Source organism: Equus caballus, chromosome 23 (genome assembly GCF_041296265.1).
Source record: "Equus caballus isolate H_3958 breed thoroughbred chromosome 23, TB-T2T, whole genome shotgun sequence".
In the NCBI taxonomy this organism is placed as follows: domain Eukaryota; kingdom Metazoa; phylum Chordata; class Mammalia; order Perissodactyla; family Equidae; genus Equus; species Equus caballus.
In genome coordinates, this window is record NC_091706.1 from 37413482 (window position 1) to 37425693 (window position 12212).

Here is a 12212-nt window from a genome sequence, read left to right on the forward strand (position 1 = left end):
GCAAAACTCTGGACATTATTTAATCATCATAACCTGCTCCAAGTTTCAGGTCACTGACAATCACTATGGTTTGTAGAATGATAGATGCCTACAAGGCACTTCCCCAAATTCCATCTCTACTTAAAATGCAAATGCTTTCCAAAGCAGTTTTATCTTTTCAATTAACTACCTTGTGGGCTCCAAGAAATTCTTTTGGGTCAGGCTGAACACGAAGGAGATGAAGGATAGTGGTATTGATATTGGTTTACTCACCAATTATTCTTTAAGGCTGGTCCCTTCCAAAGCTGGACTAACAAATGGGCATTTAGTTGAATTCTTTTTTTCTTTCTTGTTATTTTGCAAAACTCAAGAAGTATTAGGAATCTCTGCTCTGTTTTCATGAACAAATTCACTAGGGAATTATAAATAATGGTGTGGATTTTGTGAGTCATACATCACCACTGGAAAGTAGGTATTCTGTAATTCCTTGCTTCTGAGACATAAGAATTTCCACCTCTGAAAACGCAGCCATCATTCCGGTAGCATTTCCAAAATCAAACGCAGTGGGAAAACGCAAAGAACTCAGGAGAAAGCCTTGTATTCCCCCTGTAGACATCAAAGAGAATAAAATTATGGGAATGTCTAAGAAAATTTCCAGCATTCCAAAGCTTTTTCAGATCAGCAAAATAAATTAACTTATCAAGAAATTTTAAATGAAAGAGTAGAAAAAGCAGGGGGCATTGTGAAAGTCTAAGTATGAGTCAATATTAGAAAAACCTATTAGTATAATTCACTAAATTATAAGTTAAAAGAAAAAACAGCTTTCTCCTCCTCCTCATTCTATCCCCCTTTCTTTCCCAAACAATTCAGTCCAAAAGCCATAAGCTGGAGCCAAGAAGAAGGGGGAGTGGGTTGGAACTTGAGTGGTATGAGAAGGGCATACACAGGGGAAAGAGCAGTGGTGGTGGATGGAAGACTGGTTTTACACAAGGACTTGATCGCATAGATAACTATCTTAAGGATAATAGAAGGTTTCTTATACTCAGAAAAGGGAGTTACAAACATGGAAAGGGAGAAAACTGGAATAAACCTATGAAGTTGGATTGGAGTAAAAGCATCACTATAAACCTAGGGCTTTCCATGGATGGACGGATGGACAACATGGAAAATCACATAGACGTAAACATACATATATTCTCTAGCTTAGTCTAGCTGAGAGGGGCTTAGAAGCAGTGACACCCCAAAAGCAGTCAATATACTTTAGAGATCAACTCGTGGTTTCTAAATATCATTCTCCACCAAGAGGAACCAAGGCTTCTTGGAAAAATGGCTGATTGCAGGGTTAGGAAAGGCAGAATACAAGATGAAACTGGAGCATCTTCTTGTACCAGAGAGTAAGGAAGCATTCAAAGAATAAGAAAGATACCAGTGTGAAGGGGCTCCTGCTGGTCAAATCAGGGATAATTTGACACCAAAATATGTTATTTCAGTAACGGATCATAACATGACAAATCAATGTGAAAACATGGGTTCACATTGATATAAATAAACAAACAAATGGCTCATGAAGAATGGAATATTCATACCCTTTCAAAGTAACTGTCCACAAAATAAAATTTAAGAGGGAAAAGAATAACTTTACAGGAGAGAAACCTGATGATAATCAAGTGATCAAACTGAACTTTGGGACAAATCAAAGTTATGTACCACTTGACAAGATACAATGAGAAGAACACAGTATCCTTTCTATGATATTTCTGACCAAGATGTATAACCTGAATGTAATCATGAGGAAACATCAGACAAACTAAAATTGAGTAACAATCTATAAAAGAACTGGCCTGTGGGGCCAGCCCGATGGCATAATAGTTACGTTCATGCGTTCTGCTTTGGCGGCCCAGCGTTCGCAGGTTCAGATCCTGGGTGCACACCAACACACCCCTCATGGAGCCATGCTCTGGTGGCGTTCTACATACAAAATATGTATGTGGAATGCCATAGATGTTAGCTCAGTGACAATCTTCCTCAAGCAAAAGGAGGAAGATTGGCAACAGATGTTAGCTCGGGGCTAATCTTCCTTATAAAAAATAAAAAAAGAACTGACCTGTAATTTTCAAAAGTGTCAAGGTTGGGGCCAGCCTGGTGGGGCAGCAGTTAAGTTTGCATGTTCTGCTTCGGCAGCCCAGAGTTCGGCAGTTCGGATCCTGGGTGTGGAGCTACACACCGCTTGTCAAGCCATGCTATGGTAGGTGTCTCACATAAAAAGTAGAGGAAGATGGGCATGGATGTTAGCTCAGGGCCAGTCTTCCTCAAAAAAAGAAAAAAGTGTCAAGGTCAGTAAAGCCAAGAAAAGACTGAACAATTTTTCCATCTATAGATCTGTACAATTGTTCTGTACTGAAGGAGACTACATGACAAGTAAGTGCAACATACAATTCTTTTCTTTAATAACAGCCTTATTGAGATATAATTCACATCTACATGTTTGTTAAAAACTCCAACCCCTGGCTGTCAGGAGCTGGAACGTTTGGTAGAACTTGAATGGGATCTAAAGATTGCATGATAATAATATATCTATCAGTGTTTATTTCCTGGTTTTGATGGTAGTATTTCAGTAATGTAGGAGAATATTTCTTGTCTGTAGAAAACAAACACTAAAGTAGTCAGGGTTGATGTGGTGTCATGTCAGCAACATCCTCTCCAATGGCTTAGGAAAAACAGTTCTTTGTACTATACTTACAACTTCCCTCTAAGTTTAAAATTGTTTCTAGAGAAAGAGAGAAAGAGACCACATTCATATAAACAGATGCTAAAGACATTTGATAAATTTCAGCAATTACTATTGATTTTTAAATTGTGAAAATATCTGAATAAATGGATATTTCCTTAAATATGTATTTGCTTTGATATATATCTCAAAACAAAAGCCAGTATCATGCTTAATAATAAAACATTAAAGTCAGGAACAAAACAAGGATGCCCATTACCACCATTATTATTTAGTATTGTTCTAGAATTTCCAGCTAATACAACAAGACAAGAAAAAGAGATGAGATTCAAACTTAACTTAAATGATTCAAATGAATATGAATGTTCAGAAAGCTCACCAGCTGAGTAACACATACACAAAAAACATAATTTTCCTATAAATTAAGAATAATCTGATAGAAGTCACAATCCAGAACACATTCTAGTTATAATAAACACAAAACTAAAAAGCAAATAACTGGGAAAATTATTTGGGATACATATTCTTTGCACTAAAATAACTACTACAAGCCATCAAGCCATTAGGAAAAAGAAAAATGCCCTAATACAAAAATGATCAACAGATATGAAAAGCTAATTCCCCAAAAGAAGAAATTAAAAGGCAACAGACAAGTGAAAAAATGTTCAATCTCACTAGTAATTAAACTGCAAAATAAGACAATGGAATACCATTTGTTTTTGTTCTTCAAACTATCAAAGAATTTTTTTAATGATTATGGGTGCAAGTGTGTAGAGAAATTGGTACTCTTACTTTTGGTGGTAATATACACATATTAGTACAACTTTTCTAGAGGACAGTATGACAAATATAAAATAAATTGAAAAACGTTAAATAGCCTATCTTTTAGTTCAGTAACTTCACTTCTAGGAATTTACCTTCATCAAAAATGTATAAAAACTTTAGGTTCATGGATATTTATTAAAGCATTGATTATAATGACACAAAAAATCAGAAACAAATCCCAACAACAAGGGACTGGTTGAAAAAACTAAAAATTTTGATATGAATAAATATTATGTAGCTAATGAAAACGTGTGAAACATGTTCACAAGAGATAGTTCAATGTCATTGCAAAATGCCATTGACGATACATACACATGCCTATGCGTAAAAAAATTGGTGTATATATCTCAACATGTTAATAATGGTCATTTTGCTAATTCACATTTTCCAAATGTCCAATATTTATTTCATAATTAGAAAACAAGATATCACAACTTTTTTTTAAGAAAACATAAAGAACTCCAAAAGTGCTAGTTGAGTCAATAGCAACCAGTGAGAAAAACATGGCTTTCTCTTATCAACCAAGTTCATTCTGAATCTAAAGTCTGATTTGGCTGCCAAACAACCAAGATGATTGAAGACGCTCTGGCAGAAGCAAAGAATCAACAGCCAGGTTGGTATCAGACCCATTTTACTCTCTGATGTTTGGATAAAGCTTGGAACACTGTGCTCAGAAGAGATACACTTAAAGAATACTGATTCCTGGGAGAGTCCAGAGGTTTCTATGATTAACAGCTAAAGGAGATGAGGAGATTTAATCCATTGAAAAGAAGATTTAAAGGGAACATAAAAATGTTCTTCAAATTTCCAAAGGGCTGTCACAAGAAAGAGAGATTAGATTCATTCTCAGTGGTTCCAAAAATAGAACAAGGACCAATGCACAGAAATTTCCCAGATAGCATCTAGGGGCATGAAAAACTGTTCCAACAATTAGACTCACTCCACAAAGGTGGGGGAGGTGAGACACACCAGCAGTCTTCCTGCAGAGGCTTCTAATGACTCATCAGGGCTGTTGCAATGTAGATTCCAGCCCTGGGTAAAGGATTGTACTAAATGGACTCTAAGACCTTGCAACTCAAAGCGAACTCTGTGAACCAGCAGCCCTGACATCACCTGGGAGCTTGATAAAAATGCAAATTGTTGCTTCCACCCCCTAGACCTAATGAATCAGAACCTATACTTTCACAAGATCTCCATGAGATTTGTGTGTACATTAAGGAAGCAGACCTGGAAGATGCCCTCTAACTCTCCAGCTTCTCTATCCACTCAGCTTTTCAGAGTCATCTTTTGCTATTGCTCTTCCACTTACTGTTGTATAACCTACTAAGTATCTATTTAATAATTAGTTACTAAAGGCAGACGACCTGAGGGTGATTCATGATAGAATGGGTATAAGGAGCTTCTAAATTAATATAATCTGATGAATGATTTTATTCCTTATTGGTGGGAATTTGGGGGTGGGAAGCAGTCCCGCTGAAATTGACAGAAAGATGGGTGTGAATGCAGGCATGTAAACTCTCCTTGGACACAATGAATCAGAACATATCAAAAGCTCTCACCTTCCTATACGATTCTCATTCATTAGTCCTGTACAGCAGGCAGCAATTTTAGGCTGCCTATCTACTCTTTAAGACTATCTACAGAGGGGAAAATGGCATTCTGCCTTCCAAGTAGCATTAGTCCTGTCCTCCAAGATAGTCCTATTCTTGTATAGACATAAACTTCCAACTTTCAAAGGCTGATAGTCTGAAACTTCACACAAATAAGTAATGGAAACGTAACCAGACCTCACTAATAATAACCAGAGCACTTAATGACAACTGGATGTTAACAATGAGAAAACCTGGCCTCATATCTCTGGTAGCTTCCTCTTTCAGTGTCCAGCTCACAATACTTTATGCTGTGGATCAACCAACTGCTTCCAGTGCCCCACAAACACCATATTTTCCATGCCTTTCCTGTTACCTCAATCCAGAATGCTCTTTAGATTCGTCATTGCCTGGATAAACTCTGCTCATCTTTAAGACTCAGCTCAGGATTCATCTGCTCCTCCAGGCAGCCTTCCTTCAACCCCCAGGCTGCAAGACACGCGCCCCTCTGTGTTGCCAGAGCACCGTGTTTTAATCTCCATTGTGTCACCTTAGACCAGTGCTGTCCAATAGAAATATAACAGGAGCCAGGTAAGTTTAAATTTTCTAGCACATTTTTAAAAAATTAGAAACAGGGGAAGTTAATTTTAATCATGTATTTTACTCAACTCAGCATATCCAGGATGTTATTTCAACAGGAGTCAATACCTCAATAAAAATTATTATTTTACATTCTTTTAGCATACAAAGTTCAAAATCCAATATGTATTTTACACATGGAGCACATCTCAATTCAGACCAGCCCCATTTCAAGTGCTCAATAGCCACATGTGGGTAATGGTGACTACATTGGACAGCCCAGCCTTACACTGAAATAATCTACTCATGCATTTGCCTTCCCTACTAGAAGGTAAGCTACTCAAGGGCAAGGTGAATGTCTTGCTTGCAGTATCATCAGTGTTGCACCAGTGCCCGGCATACATTGAGCACCCAGTAAATGTTTGTTAGAATGAACTGATCTGGAGGTTTTTGGAGAGAAGGTGGAATTTTAGCAGCTGCTCAAATAAAAAGCTTATGCCTACTTATAATAATTATGATAGGAATACTAGCTAATATTTTTGTCTTGGACCATGTTCTATGTTCTTTAAATATATTATCTCATTTAGTCCTCACAACAGCCTCATATACTATGTACCATTATTACATCCACTTTATGGTTGAAGAAACTTGCCAAAGATCATATAACTACTAAGTGGAAGAGCCAGGATTTATTGAAACAGTTATAGAAAAACAAAGTAAATGACAATTAAATGCGACCCACCACAATAAACACAAAGTTAGAAATCAACTATATTCCCAGAGAATATAAGCCTACTCTAATAGGTAAGCCTCCTCCTGAATCCCTTTAGCAGCACCACTAGCATCTTTTCTGGGGCTTTGTGATCTGCTGAGTTTAGCTTTAAGCAGGTGTACCTCTCTACAAGTTTTGAACCAGCCCCTCCTGGCTTGAAATTTAATATCTTTTATACTTGCTTTCTAAGTTGCTTGCATTCTGCCTGTCATGTCAAAATGGCAGAGCTTTCCACAAACCACTCCAGCAAATAAAGTCTCCTCTCTGAGTGCCTAATCTTCTCCCGGTAAGCAGAAAGAGAGTGGGGCATAAACTGCTTTCTTCCACCGCTGCCCCCAGAGGACCCCACAGTCCCACTCACGTGGCCCGTGGAGAGGTAAGCAATCATTGCTGATCTGTGCTTTTGCTTAAGGGAACTGGGCTGAACTGTGCCTAAGAAAAATGATGCAGGTTTCAATTTTTTTTTTGGTGCATAAAAATTCCATTATCTTTAAACCACAGGAACCAGAACCACATCTGGCAAAGCAAATAAAGCTGGAGATGTAAGGACAGAATAGATTAGAAGAAGCCTTGAAAACAGGCAGTTGCTTTTAGATTTGATGTGGTGGGAAATAAAGATCCCTTGAGGGTTTCTGAGCATGGGAGTGATGTGACGAAAACAGTGATTAAGGAAGATGAAGTGCAAGCGGGACAAATCGAAGGGAGGGACTAGACGCTGAGAGCAGGCAGTCATCCAGGCCCAGGGAGGTGCAGAGAGCAGGAGAGAAAGCGAGGCTTATCGGGAGAAGGATCATAGTTGCTATATAAATTAATTAACATATGCCCACCCCAAAGTCACTTTACTACCAAGTTACTACCAGCTTTTTATGCTCTTACTATATTTGGGAAGGCAAAAATAAATCCAAGAGGAGCTGAGTATTTTCGTTAAAATGATAATAAAATTTCATCTCTGTGAATATAATGGTTTAACTGTGTGTGTACCCTACTGAGCAAATGAGCTTTATCATGAGCATGTGGAACAGTTTCTGCAGCAGAAATGGAGCTCAGGAAAATTTACATTAGGCTGTTATTCACAGAATAAACTAGTACAATAAAAACAATTTTTTAGAGCCGCCTCACATGGAAGAAGCCCATACGACAGAAGAGAAATGGCTATGCCAAAGTGGCAGCCCCAGCCAGAGAGTGCCCCTAACTCGTTGCCCTCCAGGACTCTACAAGCATCCTATCCAAGTCAGGCTCTACAACAACAGGAGGGAGAGGTCGACTCTTGAGTGAACTAACGCTATTTGCCAAAGCCCCACACCCTAAGCCGTCACGTTCTTTAATTCTGGCCTCAATGTTAAACGGTCCAGAGACTCCAAAGTTATTGTCATTCAAGTTTAGATCTGGAGAGAGCCTTGGAGAGCATCTAAACCCATAGTTGAAGAATATTTTCCAGCTGCACATCCCTTTTGCCAATTAAGTCTAATAGAAATACACTGGATCAGTGTTAGAATGGACTCCCTCGGTAGGAACTGCAGGGAAAGACCCAGAACTTGACCTACTCATTCTCTTCCCTTTTGTGTCCCAACATGCACCCCAACCTACACACACTGTGGCAGACCCCAAAGTCCTCCCTAGGACCTCGGGGCGGAAGAGAAAGCGGTTCGCAAAATACTGAAGAGTCCAGTATTTTTATTTTGTTTCAACTTCTTATGACAGATGAAAAAATTTGAAGCTCAGAAAGCTTAAAACAGGACTTCTATTTCCAGCCACATGACACACTAAATAACCTGAAAAGCCTCCTTCTAAAAAAACCTAGAATGCCAGCTAAATACAGTTATCCATTTAAATGGATGAAAGGAACTCACAAGGACATAAACGCATCAATTTGAAAATGGGTATAACCTATGACCCAGCGATTCCATGTCTGGGTATATGTTCCAGGAGAGCATTTTTCAAATTTTTAGTAGAGGTGCATCATTGAGTCACGGAATCACTTTAGTAAATTGCAACCGGCACATTTCTTAGTGTGTGAAATAGACTAAACTGGATTATAACTGAACAGAAAATAATGATGAGTACTATTTTGAGAAAATTTTATTCCACATGTATGCATACCCACCCACACAAATGTAGCACATGCATGTGCTGGATTTCCATGTAAAGTGTATCTTTAACTGTGGGTGTAGACAAAACATTTTGAAAAAATGCTACCTTAGAGAAGCTTTTGTATGTTAATATAGGAAATGTACAAGAACACTCATTGAAGCATTGTTTATAATAGTGCAAAATCAGAAGCAATCTAATTGTTCATCAGCAGAAGAATGAACATAACACATAGTGGTCTGATCACGAAACATTGCACCACACAGCAGCTAAAATGCATGGACCAGAGCTATGTTGCTGAAATCTAATGCTAAATTCAAAAATAGCAATTTGCAGGGCCAGCCTGGTGGCATAGTGGTTGAGTTCACTTGCTCTGCTTTGGCAGCCTGGGGTTCACTGGTTCAGATCCTGGGCATGGACCTACACACTGCTCATCCAGCCATGCTGTGGTGGTGTCCCACACAGAAGAACTAGAAGGACTTACAACTAGGATATACAACTATGTACTGGGGCTTTGGGGAGAAAAAGAAAAAAAGAGGAAGATTGGTAACAAATGTTAGCTCAGGGTCAATCTTCCTCAAAAAAAAAAAAAGCAAGAATGATATGTATAGTGTGCTTCCGTTTATTTCAAGTTGTAAAACAGGCAAAACGATAGTACCTATAGTAGAAAGATACAGGTGCATACCCAAACAGTATGAAAGCTTGCAGATTCAGGACAGTGTTTACCTCCGGGGTGGGAGGAAGGGAAATGGGATTGAGGAGGAATCCACAGAGAAAACTAGGTCTGAAGCGAACTCATCAAAATGTTAGGATTGCCCAGAACTCTATGGTAGCACACAGTTTTGTAATTGTATTCTCCCTATTTTTTTGTTGATTACAAAAACTTTTTTGTAAGTCACAGGTCCTCCCCTGAGACCAGATGGCTCATTGGGGGGGTGACCTGGAGAAACCCAGGGCAGGATCCTGACTGATTCCCAATCCAGTCTTCTTCCCACACGGCTGCCTGCTCATGATCCGTTTGCAAGTGAAGGATTTGCATCATTTTGGTCCTAATCTTAGTAATTTATTTAACCGGAGAGATCTTGTTCCCCAAAGTCCACCAAGGCCACATCTGCTCTGGCCAGAAATAGCACAAAGCACAATCAGTGTGTGAGGCTGAGCTGTTGCTTCACAGTTTGTCGCTTGGCTCTGTTTTCCAACTTAGCTCACGCATTGCAACAAAATGCTGAGCCACGGAAAGGTCAGTAGAGAGATGATCCAAACACACAAACAGCACAGGCGAAAAAAAAAAAGAGAGAGAGAGAGAAACAGAAAGGTGGAAAGGGAGAATCCACTCTGTGTAAAGAAATAGACAAACTCATAGGAAGCGATCAAATTAGTCAGAATATTGCTGAGAAACAGAAAACAACATGAAGTGTATTTTAGATGATGCAAATAACTTGAAATAGTAACTTTTTTTTATAGCCTTTAAGTACAAATACATAATCTAATGGGAGGGGGGTTCATTAACGTTTTTTCTCGTCTCTCTTAAGACCGAAACGAGACAAATGATACCTTGGCGATGACTGGAGAATCTTACGCAGAGAAATTTATTACGTTTTGGAAAAGTTCCGGGCAGTGGTTTTTATCATTAGATCCTTTATGCTCTTCAAGTTGCATAAGACGCTCTGACTTCTTTTTCTTGTCGAAGCATAACTTCCAGGTCAGCTTTAGCTGTTCAGGTGGGCAAGCCACAGCTTTTTGCTGTTGGAGGAGGTGAGGCTGACAGAAAGAGAAGATAACCCTTATAGTGGAGGACCTGGAAGAGATCATCCTCTGGAGTCAGGCAGTGAACGGTACATGATTATATCTTTTAGACACTTGTCACCTCAGAATGCCTACCAGTTATCAGGAACTATGAACATATTCTTCTTGTACTGCTGGGGAAAACTCAGATCTGTGACAGAATTCCTTCCATTGTCTCGAGAGCAAATGCAGCAACAACTCACATTTATTGAGCACTTACTCATCTAGACGCTTTACCTCATTTTGTCTTCACCACCTTCTCAGGAAGGTACTACTGCCAGCCCCATTTTACAGGTAAGAAAACTCCGACGCAGGAAGGTTAAGAAAGATGCTTCGGGTCACCCAGAGTAAGTGGTAGAGCCGGGATTTGGACTCAGCCTGTTGGTTCTAACAGCCAGGTTGTTTACGTGTCACACTGTGTCCAGGAGGTGGTATTTAAAATAAGGAGAGGTGGCTATTGAGATGACAACACCAAGTTACGTTTGGAGCCATGGGGCCCCTGCTTCAGGTCCAGGGGCTCTAAGAAGGAATCTTCACACATCAGTGAAGGAGGGGGTGGTTAGCTAAAAATCAGAATCCTTTCCTTGGAGCTCCTAGCAACCTAAAACATCCAATTCAGGGTTCCTGTGTATCCTTCCCTCCCTAAGTTATGGCTAATTTCTGCTTTGCCCCTCAACTCCTAGAGAAGAAAAGTTGAGACAGACTTGGAAATGATATCAGATAAACATCAGAAGGCTGAAGCTTGAGTTCAGTTTTGCCACTTACTAACTAAATGGACTCATTTTCCTCATCTGTGAAATGAGAAAAAGAACGTCTATTACGTAGGATGGCGAGAGACCGGACAGGGGCACAGAGAACTTTGCTTGTGTACATTGCTGACACATGAGATTATTTTTCCTTCGTGTTCCATAAATCACAGCAGCACATTACAACAAAATGCTACAAACATCTATGAAAGACCCATGTGGATCCCAAAGAGCCTTCCTTTGCGGCAGTATTATTAACCTTGGTCAAGTCATATTTCCCTTTTTGTTCCATCTATAAGAGAAGAGGTATTAATCACCAAGTTCTCTTCCAACTTTGATAACTTGTGATTTATTTTGTCCCAGATCTAGGAGAAGTGAACCAGGGTTTCTAAATGGTGGTTTGGGTACTTCCAGGCCATCTTATCTTCCTAAGGTGAACAACCATCATATTCCTCGGGTCCCACCCATCACACAAGACCCCAGAGGAAACCCAACAGCCCTGAGATATAATTAGAGTGGTTCTAAGTGCCCCCAAGTTTAAGTGTTAGAAAAAAGAGAACTGGATTCTCTTCCAGAATTAGGTGGATATCTGGTTTAGCAGGCAACCTGCTAGAAGTGGGGGTGATGGCATTCCAACACTTTTGTTCTGGGTAATGCCAGACACATGAAGAATGCAGGACAAGATGACCTTTGAGGGAGCTTGCAGCCCTGTGATTTCATGTGACTGCTTCACTGGTAAGTATCCCTTGAAAACGATGTCAGGTATGACCAGTCAAGGCAGGCTGGGAGCCAGAGCAGGGGGCCCTCCCAGGCTCCCTGCCTCTCTGCTTTGGTCTTTCCACAGGGAGACACATCAAATGTGGCAACTGTAACTTGAGAGAGTGACTGGAGCGTGGTCTTGAGGCAGCTCTGTGCCAGCTGAATGCTCTGCCAGTCCCTCCAGAATAGGGCTGACTCTATTCCAAGGAAAGCCAGCCCCCTGGGGAGGCTACGTGCCGTGGCTGAGAATGACGAGACCATTCTCAAAGGGAAGGGATGACCAGTCACTCTGGTCACAGTCTATTACATAGACCCTCCCCCAACCACCCCATCCCCTGGGTTCTGACAGCCTAAAGCAGACG

At 40.0% G+C, this 12212-nt stretch overlaps 1 long non-coding RNA gene across 9 annotated transcripts in view; it reads right to left on the bottom strand.

The window, feature by feature from the left end:
* The window catches only part of LOC102147749 (uncharacterized), a 156805-nt gene that overhangs the window by 49771 nt on the left and 94822 nt on the right, over positions 1 to 12212 (bottom strand). For 4 of the 9 annotated variants that reach the window (XR_011431180.1, XR_011431181.1, XR_011431175.1 and 1 more), the window contains 2 exons: positions 2084 to 2283; positions 253 to 585 (listed from right to left, as the gene is read on the bottom strand). This is a non-coding gene — a long non-coding RNA (uncharacterized lncRNA). Of the gene's footprint in view, positions 1 to 252; positions 586 to 2083; positions 2284 to 5497; positions 5684 to 10114; positions 10322 to 12212 lie in introns of all 9 variants that reach the window. The other 5 variants (XR_011431182.1, XR_011431179.1, XR_011431183.1 and 2 more) reach the window with 3 other exon arrangements.